The sequence below is a fragment of the Schistosoma haematobium genome, chromosome 1, assembly GCF_000699445.3.
Source record: "Schistosoma haematobium chromosome 1, whole genome shotgun sequence".
In the NCBI taxonomy this organism is placed as follows: domain Eukaryota; kingdom Metazoa; phylum Platyhelminthes; class Trematoda; order Strigeidida; family Schistosomatidae; genus Schistosoma; species Schistosoma haematobium.
In genome coordinates this window covers 76,284,023-76,304,993 of record NC_067196.1, presented here as the reverse complement: position 1 = coordinate 76,304,993, position 20,971 = coordinate 76,284,023, and positions in this window count along the sequence as shown.

Sequence of the window (20,971 nt, the reverse complement as noted above, 5' to 3'; positions counted from 1 at the left end):
ATCTTGAGTAAACAATCGTTTATAAATACTTTTACATTATTGATAATGGTTGTAGTAGTTCTCCAAGTTTCAGCTCCGTACAGTAAAAATGACTTTCATGACGTTCGTATTGAAGATTCTGAATTTGATGTTGGTTTGCAGACAGTTGTCTTGAGTTCCACATGTTCTTCTGTTGTAGAAATGTAGCCCGTGTTGAGCCAAAACTCACCTTCACGTCTGCATCTGATCCGCCTTGTTCATCGATAAAGCTGAACAGGTACGCGAAAGTTTCCAGTGCTTCTCCATCAAGTGTGGTCGAGATGGTGCTCTCTGTGTTATATTTTAGAATATTGCTTTTTCCTCTGTGTATGTTGAGGCCTACTCAAGCAGAGGCTTCTGCTACACTGTTTGTCTTGACCTGTATTTGTTGGTGTGTATGGGATAGAAGGACCAGGTCATCTGCGAATTCCAAGTCGTCTAGTTGCATGCAAGCTGTTCATTGTACTCCATGCTTTCCCTCAGATGTCGCGGTCTTCGTAATCCAGTCAATCAACAGAAGACAGAGAAAGGGTGGGAGTAGGCAGCTTTGTCTGACTCCGGTCCTCACTCGGAACGATTCTGTCAACTGTCCTCCATGCAACACTTTCAAGTGTAGTCCGTCGTATGGATTCCCTATGATGTGGACGATCTTCCCAGATACACCATACTGTCGAAGAAGGTTCCACTAAGTTCTCCTATCCACACTCAAACGCTTGCTCATAATCAAAGAAGTTGATGTCTAGTGATGATTTCCATTCAAGTGATTGTTCAACGATAATCAGTAGTGTTGCCGTTTGGTCCGTACACAACTGATCCTTACGGAATCTGGTCTGTTGACCTCGAAGTTCGGTGTTCATTGAATCGTTCATTCAGTTCTACAAAACTTGGTTGAAAACTTTTCATGTCACAGATAGTAGTGTGATGCCTCTGTAGTTCTCACACATGCTCGGATCTCGTTTATTTGTTATCTTAATGAGATATCCTTCATTCCAGTTTGTCGTCACTTGTTCTTTCTCTTAAATCTTCCTGAATAGAACATGGAGCATGCATGCAGTCACTTCTATGTCTAACCTTACTGCTTCAGATGGTATGTTGTCTGGTTCTGCTGCTTACCCACTCTTGACTTGCCTGATGATCATGATGTTTTCTTCGATTGCTGGTTCGATAACATCTATGGGAATATCTCTGTGTGTGTTGCTTCGATGTCCGGTCGTGGTTCAGTGGAGCTGGTCCATTCAAGAGTTCTTCAAAGTGCTTTACCCATCTGTCCCGCTGTTCTTCAATATCAGTGATTGATTGGCTCGCCTTCTTTGTCCTTCACCGGTCTCTCTACTTCGCTCTATTTCCTTACCAGTTTCTTCGTTGTGTCACATGATTGTTGCACATTCCCTTCTCTTGTAGCTTTTTCCGCTGTCATTGCTTCGTCTTCCACGTATTTCTGTTTGTCAGCCGGAGACGGAAATCCGTGAGGTAAGGTGAGGTGTGCATTTTTAGGGTCGACCTTTTCTAACCCCACCCCTCCTTGTGGGAAGGCAGCATCGCTGTCATGCTGGTTGTCTGAAGGAAACACCTTACTGCTGTCACACCTCTGTACAGTCAGCAGTACGACTTCGCCTTCGGACCTTGGGTTTGTTGCTTTTAGTCTTACCGCTCTTCAACCGACCTGTCTGACATGGTAGGACCTTAAGGAACGGTTGTTCCAGCCAGTATAGCTCGGTTGCTTCATCACGATAGGCAAGCCCGACCACCACGTCAAGGTAGCAACAACGGTGAGATTCATATCGTATAAGTACACTTGGTGCTTCTTCGGACAGCATCAGATCAACTCCTTTAATGTGTGGAACATTTTCTTCTGCGTGATCGGAGTACAGCAACATCTCTCCTGTACCTGACCTTTGCTGTTCAGCTTAGATACAATGAGTTTCACGGATTCCGAGAACCGTCAAGCTGTATGTTCTCATTTCTGCAGCTATTTGACTTGTCTTTCCGGTCTCCCATATAGTCTGGACACTTCATGTACCTATAAGAATTGTTGCTTTTGTTGTTAGAAGGGGTATCGGCCTTGTGACTTGCGAAGAAACTTGGCTTTCACTATAAGGAGTAATAATTCTTTCTTCAATTTACATTAACTGTCAGTTACTTATTATATGTTAATTCAATGTCGTCTCATTTCGTTCAGCAACCACGTGTTAGCCTTATATGTTTGAGAGGAATTTATCAGTACTTGATAGCCTTACGTAGATCAATTTCCTGAGAGTAATCATCAGTAAGTGTATTTTTGTGATCTCATGTCCAACTCATTGCTGAAATTTAAGCTCATTTGTCAGGCAAGTTTTCACCAACAGGGATATACATATGGGCTTCCATACTAAGGTTGATAGTCTCAAATAAATTGAGCATTGGGTAGTGAGTTAATAATAATAATATTCTTTTATTTCCCAAGGAGTAGAAAATTTTTATTCCTGATATTTCGTGACTTAATGTAAGACATTTCTTCAGAGTAAATGTTATAACGCTCGGGGTTCTTCGTCTGCATGAATGGAACGTTAAGGTTGACATTAATTGCACGGCTCTTATGCTTCCCTACCACCCATTTCTTAGAAATTGTAGGGTGAATATCTACGCTAGATTCTCGCCCAGTGTCCATTCTGCAGGACGTCAACATAACTCAGATCAAGAACACATGATTAGCCAGAATACAACGTGAATATATTTCCACACCAAAAATCGACAACAATCAGTCAATAATCATAATAAGGACAGGAGAATATATTACTCATCTAACGCCTGTCAGACTGTCTACTAGTCTAACGAAGCCAACAACCAATCATTATTATTCTCGCCCATACATCAGTAAATAAATAACCGACATTAAATTAACACAAGTTTAAAAAGTACCAAGGTACTCATTGGGATATAATAAAAATACGTTTATTATTAGTGGCTATACATATATTTTTTTCACTACAAATCGTTTCCATAAACTATCCATGAAATAGATAAGATTATACATAAACAACTTAATATAACCTGTTGACAGGACCTGAGCTACACTAAATTTGGACAGTAACCATCAGGCTCAATAGATCTCTCAGAGTTTTTTCCTTTAAATCCTCGTGAATACTCACTACTTAAAAGATCCAAACTATAACAAGGCAGCTGTCCTATACACCCTAGTTCTAAACTTTTATATATATGTTCATGATGATAATCACTCCTAACTAATAAGAAATCATTTTGAAGTACTATTCTTATCGCAAAAAGTTTGGCATAAACCTTATCTAGCCAAAAACTCATTACATCCAACACCAATGTTATGCACACCATGAAATATACAAATTTAATAATATTATGGTGTGTGTTACTGATGTCGACAGGTATAAGTAGTATGTTAATCAGTTGAAAGTGAAATACGTGGCAGCAGTGTTAAAAAGATCGAAGAGAAGAGAACAAGAGCAGGGAATGATTGGTGTGGGAACAAAGTAACAATCAAACCTGAGACAATCGATTGACATTTTGCAAATGAAGTATTTACCGTATGGTTTTGAGATTTTACTAAGACATTCCGCAAGTTTGTATTCGATTACATTCGGTTGTCCCACTGGTTTTCTCATTCACTATAATACTATCCTGTTAAAATCACGTCAGGTAAATCAATCAATAGATTTTAATCATTTCAAATAAACATTCAACATGAATATCACATGTATCACCTGTCTGTTCATTTTCCGTACTAATGAGTCATTCAAATGTGTTGTGGCTAGTGTTATTCCAAAATATAATCTACTAATCTCCTTTCTTTATTTCCCAGTGTACTTTAGTGTGTCTATATATACCCTAAACTAACAGAGTCTATATACGACCTCCTTTGGAAAAATTAACATGCATTTCAAAAAAAAAGGTGGTAGAAATATTTTAAAAAATGTATCATAGGAGGGAAGAATAGTATAAATTCACGCCATTCAGTGTTAAAATTAATTTCAATATTACCAAAATTTATGAACTAATCTTATGACCAGTTTCTAACGTATATTTTGTAATGGGCTAAGGATAGATCTTGTAAATTGTTTCTATGATACTTCTGGAACACATTTGACCGTCCTTAATTGTATATTACTGTTCACACATATATCTATATAAATGGTAAATACTAAATATCTAATAATTATCCATTGTTGCACGGCTTTTTTCATCGGATTATGAATTTTGATGGATTTTCATGCTAAACTAGTAGTAATAATCGTCTACACCTCCTTATTGACTAAATATTTATGGTTAATTATCAATAAATAGTTTTTTTTGTAATTTACTGTTGGAAAATATACAACAGGAAATCAGACAACAGTCACAACTGTAGCCATTTACTAACCTGTCAACATGTTTTAACACAACTTATAGATATAAAAATGTTTCGATCAAAACTTAAAGCATGATTTGATCTTAATTATGTGTGACCTTTAAATAATTTAGTTTATTTGAATGTCTTTCCACAGGGTAAAAGTTTTTGACTTCAAATTACAATCTAACGCTTTTTTAAATACAACTTATTTATCAGGTAAATGTACTCGGATTGAGCTACAGTTTTATTGTGTTATGACTAATATAATGTCTCTCAGCAGCCCAGATGGAAGGTATATTATGTCCTATAGCCGGTCAATTATCACGTGACAATATCGCCAGTCAGAACACCGACTCATAAGAAATTTGGCCCTGTGCCAAACCAATGACGCGTTAATCAGTACGAGCAGTCTAGAGTCAACTCTGTGTCCATATTGATTCTTATAACTTAACCCTTCCCGTTTGAGTAAAGAACACAATCACAGCGTCCACTGTATGAATCATGTATTTCAGACATACGCAGTTTATATACAAGCAAACCAGACCGCATCATACCATAAAATAAAAAAGTAACAATTTTACATGATCAAGCCAAAAATGGCTGTGAGTATGAAAGACTGTAACTAACTGATTGGGAATAACTTAAGAATACTTACTTACATACTTAATTACACCTGTCACCCCTCATGGAGAAGCATAGACCGCTCACCAGTGTTCTCCATCCAACCCTATCCAGGACAATCCTTTCCAGCACTTTCCAGTTGTTATTCATCCTTTTCATGTCTACTTCCAATTCTCAACACAGTGTGTTCTTTGGCCTTCCACTTTCCCGTTTACCTTCAGGATTCCAAGTTAGCGCCTGTCTTATCATGCAGTATGATGATTTCCGTAATGTATGTCCTATCGATCTCCAACGTCTTTTCCTAATTTCCTCTTCAGTTGGGAGCTGGTTTGTTCTCTCCTACAGTAGGCTGTTGCTAATGGTATCCTGCCAACGGACATTGAGCATCTTGAGTAAACAATCGTTTATAAATACTTTTACATTATTGTTTCTTCGGACAACATCAGATCAACTCCTTTAATGTGTGGAACATTTTCTTCTGCGTGATCGGAGTACAGCAACATCTCTCCTGTACCTGACCTTTGCTGTTCAGCTTAGATACAATGAGTTTCACGGATTCCGAGAACCGTCAAGCTGTATGTTCTCATTTCTGCAGCTATTTGACTTGTCTTTCCGGTCTCCCATATAGTCTGGACACTTCATGTACCTATAAGAATTGTTGCTTTTGTTGTTAGAAGGGGTATCGGCCTTGTGACTTGCGAAGAAACTTGGCTTTCACTATAAGGAGTAATAATTCTTTCTTCAACTTGGAGGACAGAATTTAAATGGTTTAAATTGTCTATTCTGGTTAGTGCTTTTTTAGCAAGATTGTTTTCTGCAGAATGTGGTGTCCGACTCCATGCCCAACCCTCCTCCTTTGTGTGGGCTTGTGACCGGCAGTATTTATTTTTGCTGATACTGATTTCTGAAATCCGGTCTACACCTTCTTTAAAGCATATTACTCGCTGAAATCGATTACATTAATGACTTGTACACAGATATCAAATTAGTTATGTCCTGCTTTTGTAAAAAAAATATAATATTCTGTCTCGTTTGCAGATCTTACAGAAATGAAGGGTTTTTCCTGATGACTTTTATATTGCTATTATTTGTGCATGATCGAAAGCTATTCGATTGCCTAATGAATACGAAAGACATGGTAAAACTGAATTTTTTTCAGAACCGAACTAAAACTACTTTATGGTATGGTTTATGGTTAACGAGTTCTCGAAACCCTAACCACATTGTATTACTACTTATAACAGACTCGCATTTTGACCAAGGTGATAAAGAAGCACCATTTTGTAGGAAATATTAACTACATTAATACTTATTGGTGACCCAAGGAAATATCTTACGTCCTATGTGATATTTTCCAGCAAATGAAACGTTTTTTAAACATTGTTTATATAATGTAATATATCATACACTTTAAGATATATCTAACTTCTACTAGGCACTTATCGGGAAAAATCATGTCTCATACTATCAGAGAGAAATAATATCTAATATATCCTAACTAATCTTAACTATTGTCACTCTTAAAAATCAATTTATTTGGTAAGTCAAAACATATTCAGATTACATTGAATGAGTAGTTGACAACTTTGAACTATAGTCTAAACAATTTTTTTAATACTAAATAAACTTGGTGAATCAGTGATAGTGTATGTATGTATGTATGTATGTATGTATGTCAGTATGTACATGTGTTGACATATATGTAACTGACATCTGATTAGTAATCATGTATTGAAACATTAAATCCCAACCATCATGTTGTAAAGTTAACTAAATTTGTGTTAATATATTGATTTTTAAATATAATTGTTACAGATCAACATTGCTACCATACAATCAATCATTATTTTGACAAAGTTAGTCGTTTTAGTTACCACAAAACGATCATGGGATATGATAATATTCTTCAGGAATTTTTAAATGGATATTAAATCGTATATTTTGTCATTTGTATATTTAATTAAGTAGGTAGTAGCGTGCAACAGATTAGTTTTGAAATTGCTAAGATGCCATTAGATCATCTAAATTATTTACCTACGCCTATTACCCCCAATGGAGTATAGGCCGCCGACCAGCATTCTCCAACCCACTCTGTCCTGGGCCTTCTTTTCTAGTTCCATCCAATTCTTGTTCATTTTTCTCATGTCTATCTCCATTTCTCGGCGTAATGTGTTCTTTGGTCTTCCTCTTTTCCTTTGACCTTCAGGATTCCATGTGAGGGCTTGTCTTGTGACGCAGTCCGGTGCTTTTCTCAATGTGTGTCCTATCCACTTTCAGTGCTTCTCACTGATTTCTACCTCCACTGGGATCTGGTTTGTTCTCTCCCACAGTAGGTTGTTGCTGACAGTGTCTGGCCAACGGACCAGAATTATATTGCGTAGACAGCTGCTAGTAAACACTTGTATATTCTGGATGATGACTTTCGTAGTTCTGCAAGTTTCCGCCCCCATACAGTAGAACTGTCTTCACATTTGTATTGAGAATTCTGACCTTGATGTTGGTTGACAGATGTTTTGAGTTTCAGATGTTCTTTAACTGTAGATATGCTGCTCTGGCTTTGCCGATCCGCGCCTTCACATCTGCATCAGATCCACCGTGTTTATCAATGATACTACTGTTATGGCTTTATGTTGAGGTCGTTTTTTTACCCTGTGTTATCGATCGATTACAGTGACACGTAAACACGTACGGACGGCCTAGAGTCTCGATTGGTCACACTTCCCTGTCTAGCCCAGTCAGTTGAGTCCAGAACACAAGCCACAGCCTCTGAGATATGAATCATTATATTTCAAACATACTTTGTTTATATACCAATCAAGCATACCACATCGTACCATAAAATAGAAAACAACATTTTGTACAATACTCAACAAGTGAACAGATATCGACCAATAGGAAATGTCCATTTAAAGTCCAAGGACACCATTGGACTTAACATCATAATTATTGGTCTATTCCTCCGCATCCAACACAACTACCCAAATATGTAGAGGTTTTTACATCTTCCAATTCTTCTCCGTCAATTGTGATTGGGTTGGTGCATGCTGTGTTGTATCGGAGAATCTTGCTTTTCCCTTTGTGTATGTTGAGACCTACTACTGTTGAGACTGCTGCCACACTGGTCGTCTTCTCCTGCATCTGTTGTTGCGTGTGCGATAGAAGAGTCAGATCATCTGCGAAGTCTAGATCGTCCAGCTGCATCCTAGCTGTCCAATGTATCCCATGCTTCCCTTCAGATATTGATGTCTTCATGGTCCTGTCGATCACCAGGAGAAAGAGAAAGGGTGAATGTAAGCAACCTTACCTGACACCGGTCTTTACCTCGAACGAGTCTGCCAACTGTCCTCCGTGCGCGACTTTGCAGTTTAATCCATCATAAGAATTCCGTATGATATAAATTACTGTTATTATGATATGTTAACTTTTTCTTCAAAGAATAACCACAATAACATTTTTCTAATTCACATTTCGGCATAACTAAATAGTCACCCTCTGTTTAAAATTACCTCACTTTGTTTTACACGGCCCTGAAATGCTAAAGTGATAGTGGGTATTCTGTATTTGAATAACACGAAGTGGTCCGTTGGATTGTATGTTACCTTGAATTCCCAGTGTACGTGCATGTGTTGCCGTTGGATAACTTATAATGCATTCTTATTGATGGGATCACTTCAATTGTTGCTTGCTCCTTTGTTTTCTGCAGTTAAAAAATGTTTGCGTTATTTTTGTATTTCCTACTTATGGCTATTAACAGTACTATTACATCAACTAGTTCCAATACAACTTTTGTAGACCTGGACGCTATATTTCGACAGCAATTGCTCGACTAAAAGTTCGTCAGTTAGGTAAAACTTGAACATGACTTTAAAGATTTTCAACGAATAAGGAAAACAGGAATCTCAAAAATCCAGATGACATACATTCATCAGAGAAGTAAAAGAAACCGTAGTGAACGTTGGGAGCACCAATATGTTGTTTTTAAATGTCCACTTGTTGTTTTTACATATGAGTATTGTAGTTATTAGCAAATTTCAGATTACTGTTTGGTCAGTTACTTAAGGATTACAGAAGATAGCAGTGGAAATCACATGCATCTGTCAGCAGTACTATTAATTAACTTAGACGATCGGAGCAGTTTCTGTTCAACATGCAGTGTATTTGTCTAAACAGCAACAGAATTAAAGATCGTTGTACCACTAAGTTCTTCAGAAAATTAACAATTATGTAACAAGGATCCTCAACAGGTAAATGAGAATTCTGTTTTCCTATAATAACTCCTATTATTTACGGGGTCAATGACAAATAACTTCAAAAACAATATCTTTTTATGGATTAGTCCTATTGAAAACGTTATTTCACTAGTTACTCAGATACCTCAGTTGTACGTAAACCGGAAGTCTCAAATTCTTGAACCATACAAGTGCCCTCTTTGTAGAACAACAGTCAGTAATATTGCAATCATAATTTACGATCACGTTTAACGACCTTACATATTTTGATAAAGATTATGTATGATAAACTATTCACTGAATGTTCACCTTTTTTTCATATTTCCAACAGTACGGAAAGATAAATCGGTATTGCTGATGGGTGTAAGTGTTCATAACAGTTCTATCTCCAACCGTTTTGGGTTTCATAATATAAGTATGTGATGCAATCCCTTTGTGGTCAACAGTATGTTCTCGGAACTCCACTTTAGAATCTACCCACTCGTGTATCAAGTTACTGTTAGTGACAAGCTCGTGGTGCATCCTAAATATACTACACTGGTGCAGTCTTAATCATTTTATTCATAGTTCAGCTGGTTTGGGTATCATTTAATAATGAAATTTGTTAGTTATCCTGTGATCCACGTAATACATAATACTAATCTGTTCACCACCGAGACACTGTCATTGTATAAAATGCACCTAACGTGTGTATTTCACATATTTCATTAGTCCCTACACTTGGAAGTTAAATTCATTGGACTGATTTAAAAAAAGATCGCAAGCCATCCTTAAATAGTATTCCATTTTGGATGACTTCCAAAGCGGTTAAGCGTTAAGTATCCCATATAATGCGGAACTAATCAGAGTATTAAGCCAGTACAAGAAACCAGAAGTTTTATATTTCATTAGTGAAGATTAATTTACTACATTTCAATTAACTTGTAGGGAGATACATGTAGTTTCCTAGATATATCAAGCTTTCCGGCCGTAAAGTTAATTAGTGTGGCACATGATTTCATGTTATCTCATGATCAGGCGTGCAAATACATCTACACTACAACTAAACGGACTAAATGTTTAAACGTCAAGGTTCTAAAGCTAACATTAGATAACCTCGTCACGAAAATTGTTTACTCTTATTTTAAATGATTATTAACGCTGATACGTTAAAGCTCTGTGCTAATAATTCGCAACTCAGACTTTAATTCTGCAAACTGTTTTCTTCTTTCTGCCCCACTAAAATAAAAAGACTGGTTTGATAGTTCGAAAAATAAATTTTTTCATCGATTATATATCGATAGAAAATGTTTAGAAATTTGTAAACTGACTTTTGTCCCAAACACAATCGTTGTAAAACTGGATTGGAATTCTTTAAATCGAGTTCACAGTGCATACTTAAGTACATCAATATCAAACTTTGACTAAAATAGTGTGCATGTATTAATAGTAATAGCCAAACACAAGTTTGCAGTTGTAAACTACTCTGTGTCAGTTACAAAGCAGTTGCTTCACACCATGATAATTTTTAATGACAATGTAGGTTTGTGATTATAGACAGTAAAAATATAATCATCTTGGTCTGAGACTCTATGTCATAAGTAAATTTCGTCATTACTCTAAGTGTTTAATCAACGATTAAGTCGTGTTTCATATCACGAGTCGATGATCAATCATGTTACCAGAAGTGATGAAGTTCAATCTTAACCTGTTACGAGACTTCAAAAACAATAAATTTCCACACAAATAAAAGATCCCGGTCATTGTTCATCAAGAAATCACCTCTCGTAGTACTGCCATTTAAATATTTAGTCCGGTAATTTGCTATAGAAGGGGTTTTCACAGACATCTCGACTGTAAAAAAGTCAAGTTTCAATGAGTTAATTAACTTGACTGCTTGATTCTAGCGACTTAAAAAAACACCACGATAACATCTGAAATCCACGGGAACATCAGGGGGTAACTTGTAATACATGCCCACATTTTCACGATGACCTTTGCTGTTATCTAATTGGTTTTAATCGTTTTTAGTTTACTAACTATTATGTCCTCCAGAATTGTTGCAGGATCCTTTCCAATGTATGAAGATAAAAAATTCCCATCATGTTAAAACAGATATTTGGAAGAAGAATATTCTTCCTAATAATTTGAAATTATATGCCCAAATTAATAATCCAAAACGTGACGAGCTTTAGGGCAAAACAGATAGTTTAAAATTATAGCATATGAATATGGCATTGTTTATAAGTGCAAATCAAATCAAATCTTTCTCATTTACTTTGAAGAAATGGCTGATATTAGGCCACGAAACATCAGAAATACAATTTTCTATTCATTGTGATATAACAGAAAATATATACACCCATTTACCAAGGTTACACGGAATATTGGAGAGTTTCAAAACTCATCATCAAAATTTTTCAGGTATTTATAAACGATGCTCGATTTCCGTTGGTTGGAAACCATCAGCAACAACCTACTATGGCAGAGAACAAACCAGCTTCCAGTTGAAGAGGATATTAGGAAAATATGCTGGAAGTTGATAAAACATACATAGTGGAAATTAACAAATTACATCACCAAGCACTCCCTAATTTGGAATTCTGAAGGGAAAAAGAAAAGAGGAAAACTAAGGAACACTTTGGATTGGGAATCGGAAATAGACGTGAAAAGGATGAATACCAATTAAAAACAACTGGGAAAGACTGCTCCGAGTAGATTTGGTTGGAGAATCGTAGTCGGTGAGATCCAGCATGAAAAAAATTGTCTCAGATATTTAAGGAATTGGGATGGAAACAATTGAAATTATGGGAAAAATTGTGTACTGTTCCTTGAGTTTTCTTAAACCAAACAGAATCTTTAGAATAACATTTCAATGTAATGTTAATTTCAGTCTATATTTAGCTATAATTTTATCTTTTGACCAATAAATTGGACTCTTAATTCTAAACACATCATAATACTTCAAATATTTTCAAACAATCTCTAGAGTAGCATGATTTATATTTTCTTCATTAACGCGGCTTTTTTAAGCATTTCTTTGTTTTTCCTCCTAAATTCTCATATTAGTATCTTATCAAGTTAATATACGATCGGACAGTCTGCAATGTATTGCGTCAATATGGAGTACTGTTATACACTGATTATTATCTGTATAAAATAATTTTTTACGCTTACAATCTTTCCCATAATAGACAGAAAAAAGAGAAAGAAAAGAGTGAACTTTGTTGCAGCAGGGATTTCGGTAAAGCGTGATAACTTAACATAGGTGTACGGATTTCAAGGATATGTGTATCGTTGCATACAAATTAGTAATCTGAGTTTATTTCTTTAATTAGTTATGATAGTTATCAACCTTTTTAAACTTTACTGAATGACAGTATGATAGACTTCCAATCGATCAACTGTGTCAGGTGTAAGCCAGTTACCCCCTGAAGACAATCGAAGATGGTTGCGCAATATCGTGAATTCTCAATTATCAGATATCATACATATTATTTGCATTTTTAAATAAGAATTGATACATATCCCAACCTTAAAATATGGTCAATAAAAAATCTATCGCATTATCGTTAAAAGAATTTGCACTTCCCCAAAAAAGTTGTGACGCTATAATGAAAAAGTAATTTATCGAAAACTGAACTAGGTAATGGACATTACATCGCTATTGTCTGTCACAAGAAAGTCAATGAATGCTGTATAAAATTCAACCTGTATATTTTCATTCTACAATTCTGGATATTTATGTATGTATGTTTGTTTGTTTGTTTGATTGTGTGCTGATACGTTGTATGTACTTTTACATTCTACACATTTATCCCCAAAATAAATCTGAAGTTACATTAAAGGAAAATAAATAATGTTAGCTAAATAATCCTTCAGTCTTCAGTTTACAAATATTTTGTAGAATCTAGATTAACAAAAGTTCCGTTAGTTTAAAGGGTTGTACAGATTGTTACATTTTTAGTTTCATATCACTGAGTGAATTCAGTTACTAGACGTTTGAAAACCAGGAAATCTTGGTCAGCTGTTTCATCTTAATATGGGATTCCTCAACAATATGCATGCACATTCCCCATCAAGAATCAAACTCAGTAAGTTAAGGGTTCGTCGCGATCGCCTAACCTTCAAACTGTTGAGCAGACATCCAAAGGTTTACATTCTGAACTCCAATTATTTCAAGATATTAAACGACCATCATCTATTATCACCGGTTATATTTGTACCACGCTCTGTACAGTTGTATTACACCAATCACAGCTTCTCATTACAACTCCAGGAATCACGTCTTGGAGTTAGTCAGTGAGACCATGATGAATTGTTAATATATGGGATTGGGAAAAATTTTGAATTTATAGCTCTCAGTTAGAGACCTGAAAATCCTGAGTTCGATTCTTGGTTAGAGTCACAGGTGAGTACAGCTGAGGAGTCCCATGATGGATCGAACGTTTTTCAGATCTTTCTGGTCTTCAGTAGTTTTCTAACGGAAATCAGTTTGTGATATAAGAGATTCTAACTGATGAAGATAGTGTATAACTAACAAACTAATTGATTTAGAGTCAATTATTTAAAATGGTGTGACATCTAACAAAAGTAATCAAAAGTAATGTTAACTGCAGTTATATCAAAATTAAGAAAGGAGTTTGAAAATTTCGTCGTAAAAAACTATCTCAAAATGTACTGATAAACTCACTTAGACTAGTATTTTAAGCTTAATTAAGAAATGCTGTATCTCAGTTGAATTCATGGGTCGCTCTAAGCTAGACCACTATTGAAAACCTGGAAGCATTGATGGTCTAGCTCAGATCAGCTCATGAATTCAACTATTTAAAAATAAATTATCGCAATCACAACAAACCCCCCATTCGTTTGTTGAACACACTTTGCAGTAATAATAATAATAATAATAATAATAATAATAACAATATTATTATTATACGAATCTAGGACCTTTGGTCTCGCGCGAGAACGCTTAACCTCTAGATCACCGAGTCGGCATTCAACGGTATTAATGTCTAACTTCAACCAACCCATGATATTGCACGATCGTCCACCATTGTCCTCAGTGAGTAACCACCTCACAACAGACATGGTTGGACTCCACTGGTCACATGTACTCACTAGAACTCCAGAAAACACATCTTGAAGCCAGTCACTAGTGAGCACATGATGATTATTATCAGAATGAGGGTTTGCGGAAACTGTAGTAATTTAGTAGTTGAATTCACGAGTCAATTTAGGCTAGATCACCCTGGAAAACTGGAAGCACTGGATGGCTATTAAATTACTACAATTTCCACAAACCCTCATTCTGATAATATTCGGTTTGTTGACTCATTTTTCCTATCCTCTATTTACTGTTCGAAACAGATTAAGTACATCAAGTCAAATAACTTACTTGTTCTGATTTTGGCTAAGATAAAACTCTATGTTCAACAATCTACAAAATAGTCTAGAATTGACTCTGTAGGAAATTACTTCTTACAATAGTAATAATAATGAAAAACAACGAAATAATTAGCCATATTGCTTTTTTAATGCTATAGAGTGTACTATTTAACTGCGCTTACGAAGAATTATGCACTAATCTTTTGTGGTGAACATGTTTAAACGGCGAGACTGTAATTCGTGGATGCACCAATCAGATTTAGGATAACAGATCTTATATTATAGAGTGAAATTCATTCATCCATTTAGCTAAATAGCGTTCTAGCTTTTTAGACTATATTAGTTTGTGGTGAAAACCCTAAAACTAGTTCCTAACCATAACCATCAACCGTAAATCATAATTCTAATTCCTCACACTGGTTTATAACCCTCATTAAGCTCCAGTAAGAAGGTGAACATTCTCAATGTCTATCCAGAGTCTCAAAATCGTCCATGAATTATAGTCTCACCAATACTAGTGTTGCTCTAGCTGTTCGAAGTTCAAATTCAGATTTAATGATTTAATAAAATTAGATCATTGAGTAAATTATATTCATTATTGTTAAAAATTTATATTTTCCAATGAGTGGAAAAAACTAAACAAAATAGTTTTTCACTAACATTTCGCTATTTACTCCATTTAGTATATTACGATATATAATTACTTTATAGCGTATAAAAACTGAGATTTTTGTAAATTCTGCTTTACAAACACTTTAACAAAACCATTGGCATTATATAGTAAAAATGTCAGTAAAAATAATTTTATTCTGTTTTGTGTTTTCATTCATTGGAAAATACAAATTTCTAATGATAATGATTATTGCTATTCTTCAAATGTTTTCTCCTCTCTTATTGATTTTTTTAATTTAGATAGTTTCATATAGAAAAACTAATATGACATATCTTGCCAAATTAAAATATGAACTGAGAAATGTATATTACAGTTAAGTTGAATCTTAAAGAAAGATTGATTGACTGACAAAATTATTTTGGTTAATATGTTTTATTAAATAATTCATTAAAATATTGATTCAATAGTTGAGATCATGAGTCAGTTGAAGCTAGACCATCATGGAAAACTTGGAAGCACTGGACGGCGGTTTCATCCTATTGTGGAACTCCTCAGCAGTGCGCATCCACGACCCCGCCTCGTGACTGGCTTCACGGTGTATATCCTGGAGTTCTAGTGAGAAGCAGTGACTAGTGGAGTTCAACTGGGTCTGTTGTGAGATAGTAACTCACTGAAGACAATGGTGGATATGTCACTCAATTTCGTAGATTACTTGAAGTTAGACATTAACACCGTTGGATGCCGGCCGGCTCAGTGGTCTAGTTGGCTAAGCGCTCGCGCGCGAGACCAACAGCTCCTGCGTTCGAGTCCCGCGAGGTGGGTTCGTGGATGTTTACTGCTGAGGAGTTCCACAGTAGGACGGAACTGCCGTCCAGTGCTTCCAAGTTTTCCATGGTGGTCTAGCTTTAATTGACTCATGATCTCAACTATTGAATCAATATTTTAATGAATTATTTAATAAAACATATTAACCAAAATAATTCTGTCAGTCAATCAATCTTTCTTTAAGATTCAACTTAACTGTAATATACATTTCTCAGTTCATATTTTAATTTGGCAAGATATGTCATATTAGTTTTTCTATATGAAACTATCTAAATTAAAAAAATCAATAAGAGAGGAGAAAACATTTGAAGAATAGCAATAATCATCATCATTAGATGATGGTTTTAACACTTGGTCATCGAGTGGCTAATATTTAATCTTGGAGAAATTTAATGTTGATTGGAAAAAGCTGGGGACTAAGTTTTCAGAAAATTCATTAGGACAGAAACCAATTGAATGACTTTTCTAGTCTCTTATCACCATGGGTTTTCTTATATGCTGACGATTTCAACATACGAAGAGCGATAAAATGTAAAGGTAATAGTTTACAACTTCAAAATGACCAAAGAAATTATCTGAATGGTCTGGAATTTGACAGTGTCCAACAAATGCTTCCAAGTGCATTGTGATGTAAATTGGTCATCAAGGTACAGATACATACACAGTGAAAAACATTGAGCTACTTGTTGTCCAGACACACAACGACCGAGGAGTCATCATTAGCCAAGACCTAAAAAACTACTACACACTTCCGTGCGATTACCGTCAAGAATTGTAGAACCTATGGTCAGTGCATAGGGCCTTTATCCATTTCGATGCTGAATACTTTTCGAATTCGTGTGCAGTATTCGTTCGTCCTAAACTCGACTATTACATACAAGCAGCTATCCCCTGTCTAAAAACAGACAGTGAGTTGATGGGAAACGTTCAAACGACTGCAACTAAGCTGATTCCAGCGATAGCTAAGCTTCCGTATAATGTTCGAGTGGTCAAATTAAATATATTGCCATATATATATATATATATATATATATATATATATATATATATATATATATATATATATATATATATATATATTATGGCTCGCAGTAGTTATCTATAATTTAACATTCACTAGGATATAACAACTTAAACGATTTCTTCATTTCGTCAGTCATAGTTTAAAATTATTAGGAAAAATTCTTTCGTGCATTTACCTGTTTTTGCAAACAGCAAATAGATAAAGTGAATTACTCACCAAGCTTTGCATGCCTTCGTCATATTTTCTCACGAATAACTAGGTTTTTAATAATAATAAAAAACACAAACGAAATACATGCGTACATGTTTAATCGGAAAAATCAAATTGAATAAGGGCCTTGTGATTGTATGACTATTAATAATCGTTAGTATATTAAAGGGTTTTCTTATTTTACAAAACAATATATATGTGAGATTGTTACCAGTTTGATACTATACATGGAACTTATCTTTCTTGTTCCTTTTTACAAGTGATTATGTTGAATTTTCTCTCATAGTTACAGAATGACAGCACACACATACATACACGCATAGATACATGCATAATAACCTTGATACTGATTAACACTGAATTGTTTTGATAAACAAAGTGTAATTAATAACTTAACTAAAATGATTGTTTAAACTACGCACGAGAACAATTATCAATACGAATATACACGTATGACAATTGGATTATTACACTGGTTATGGTAGCGGCAATAATAATAATAATAATAATAATAATAATAATAATAAAGTATCAGATACTTAACAAGTATTAATGGCCTTAAAATCTCACGGCATTTTGCATCATATTTATTAGACGTTCGCCCCCACCCCTATACCAATAGTCGTTATGTTTATCATACGGAGAGATTTGGATGATTTTGAGGTTATCAATATTGAAATAAATAATTTTTCTAATGATTGACTCAGTCGAATGTAAAAAAATTGGTTAAATTATTCTCAGAGATTGAAATTAAAAGAATTCCAATATTTCATCACAGAAACGGATTCAGACTTTTTCAGGAGAAATAATCTGAACTGTTTAAATTCTAATTCCTGAGATTATTTAGAAATAATTCCTACATTTAGTATTTTCTATAAATTCGGTAGTCAGTTTTTGTCAAACTATTCATCTAAATTCGACAAATATTCATTTAGACTGTTTCAGTCAGTTGTTTGGAGAAATTGTAGTCTGAAAACTACAATAAGATGGAAATAACTCTTTAGTGTTTTGTAAAAAAATCTTTTGATTTTGTTTATTTCTCGTAAGCTCAATCATTTTAAGATATGTTTTCTAACTTAATCAAAGGTATTTCTCACTGCATATGAGTAGCAAATGAGCCTAATATATAAATTGGATAGACATAGGTAAATTGATTTGTGAAGATATATAATAGCTTCCACAATGTTCAGCAATAAAAGAATATCATCAGATGAAACATACTTGATATTAGCAGATAAGTTGAAACTATAGACTGACAGCTAGTTGAGAAAGTCAAAGGCTAAACAAGACAGAAAATGCAATTAGAAATAAATAATCAAAGTTACCTAAATATATCGGCTCTAAACCATTTTTTTACATACTTTATTGATACTCATATATTAATTTGATTTAACTTAAAAATAATCTTGAATAATTATGTGATCACTTTATATTTTTCTGTTACGATTATGCGATCCGTTGTTTTTAGAATGTATATCAGTAACTGTAATCTCACCCCTCTACCGTAAATGACACAAAGAGTTATTTTAATCATACTTTTTTACTAGAAATTCTTTCATCTCGTATCGTCCAATGAAATGATCAGTTTTAAAATGGTAGTCATTGCTTATTATTTTCTAAACAGTGATGTAAAACATAAATGTTCCTCGAGTGATCACCCTTTCTCTAAACTACGAACTTAGGTGACTTACAAAGTACTAGGTATATTGTTTCGAGCGTTCCAACCGCTATCAAAAAAATATGAAAGGATGACATACTGCCATTACGTAGTTCGTGATTCTAATTTCCATAAGTATCAGAACGATACCTCACTGTTGAAGTTATCTTCAGCACTTCAGCCTCATACTGAAGCCTCCACCTCTATAGATGAAGAAATACAAGGAATCCAACTGAATACCAACCATAGAATGATTGTGGATTTGGAAGCAACGTTAAGTCATGGAGAAGATGATGTTTCTATTTATTCGGAAGGATTCAATGACAGAGATAACAACATAAACGAATATTCTCATGGCAACAGACTGCATTACATATATCATCTTGCTCCAAGTCAAAATGGCGAAGGGAGAACGTGGATCGCTTATCACTGAAATGCTATATTTCATTCGTTTTCTTGTCAGGACACACAACTACAATTCCCTGATTCTATTATCCAATATGTTCAGTGATTACGGAGGTGAAATGGAAGACACGGTCGAACTAAGACTTGGTATAATAGACTTGGTTCACATTTAAATTACTAACCTAGAATCTAACGAACTTTTTTCCTTTTTAATGAGATGACTGTTGAGGAAATATGGGAATGGGGAGATGAAGAACCCTTGGAAACAAACGATTGTGGGGATGGAACCAGGAGACCTATAGAAGGCCCTTCCAACACCACGCATAACTTTATCTCAATTTTTATCCTGAATTTTGTCGCAAATTCAATAAATAAATGTCTGTCATTCACATTCTATATACGTTTCCTGTATTTTCGATGACGGTTCAGCCGTCATTTCTTCGGTAACCAAATTGAAATCATCTTCTGTATTCATAAACACCGTTAGGAAAAATTCTATGATTACGAGAAACTTATTACACTGTACTAATGACATGCCTAAGAATAATAAATAGTGACAGTGGTATGGAATACGGTTTAGGCTAAATTAAATCGTACCTAACTCCGCCTGTAGCTCTTCTAGAGTTACTGCCGGTCCCAAGCCCGAGTAAAGGAGGAGGGTTGGGCATGTGGTTAGCGTCCCCATCCCGTAGAAAACTAACTCGCTAAAAAAACGCTTACCAGAAAAAATAATTCAAAACATTTTAACTCTGCCCTGGGAGTTAGAAGGTCTTCATTTAGAAGAATTATGACGCTTCATGGTGAAAGCCGAATTCCTTCGGAAGCCACGAGGCCGATGCCCCTTCTAACAACCAGAGCAAAAATTTTTATAGGTACATGGAACGTCCGAACAATGTGGGAAACCGGGAAGACCAGTTAAATAGCAACGGAAATGAGGAGATAGAATTTGGCAGTACTGGGAATCAGCGAAACCCACTGGACCCAAGCTGGACAGAAAAAGCTAAATACGGGAGAGATACTGCTATGCTCCGGTCACGAAGAGGAAAATGCTCCACACACTCAGGGAGTCGCTCTAATGCTGTCCAAAGTAGTAAGAAATGCATTTGTAGGATGGGAATCTCACGGATCCAGAATCATCAAAGCATCATTCAAAACAAAGAAGGAGGGGATCTTAATGAATATTATCCAATGTTATGCACCCACCAATGATAGCAACGACGACATTAAAGATCAGTTCTACGAGCGGCTGCAGTCAATCATTGAGAAATGCCCAAGGAAGGACCTAACTATTCTGATGGGAGATCTAAATGCCAAAGTTGGAATAGACAACACCGGATATGAAGAGATCATGGGACGACATGGATTGACTGGGTGAGAGAAACGAAAATGGAGAAAGATTTGCAAATCTGTGTCCATTCAACAAATTGGTCATAGGGAGCACAATATTTCCAAACAAACGTAGACACAGGGCTACACGGATCTCACCGGACCACATTACAGAGAACCAAATAGATCATATTTGCATCAACAAAAAATCCCGAAGGACAATTGAAGATGTGAGAACCAGGAGAGGTGCTGACATGGCTTCAGATGACCACCTAGTTGTGGCCAATTTAAAACTGAAGCTAAAGAAAAACTGGACAACTGGACAAACAGCAATACA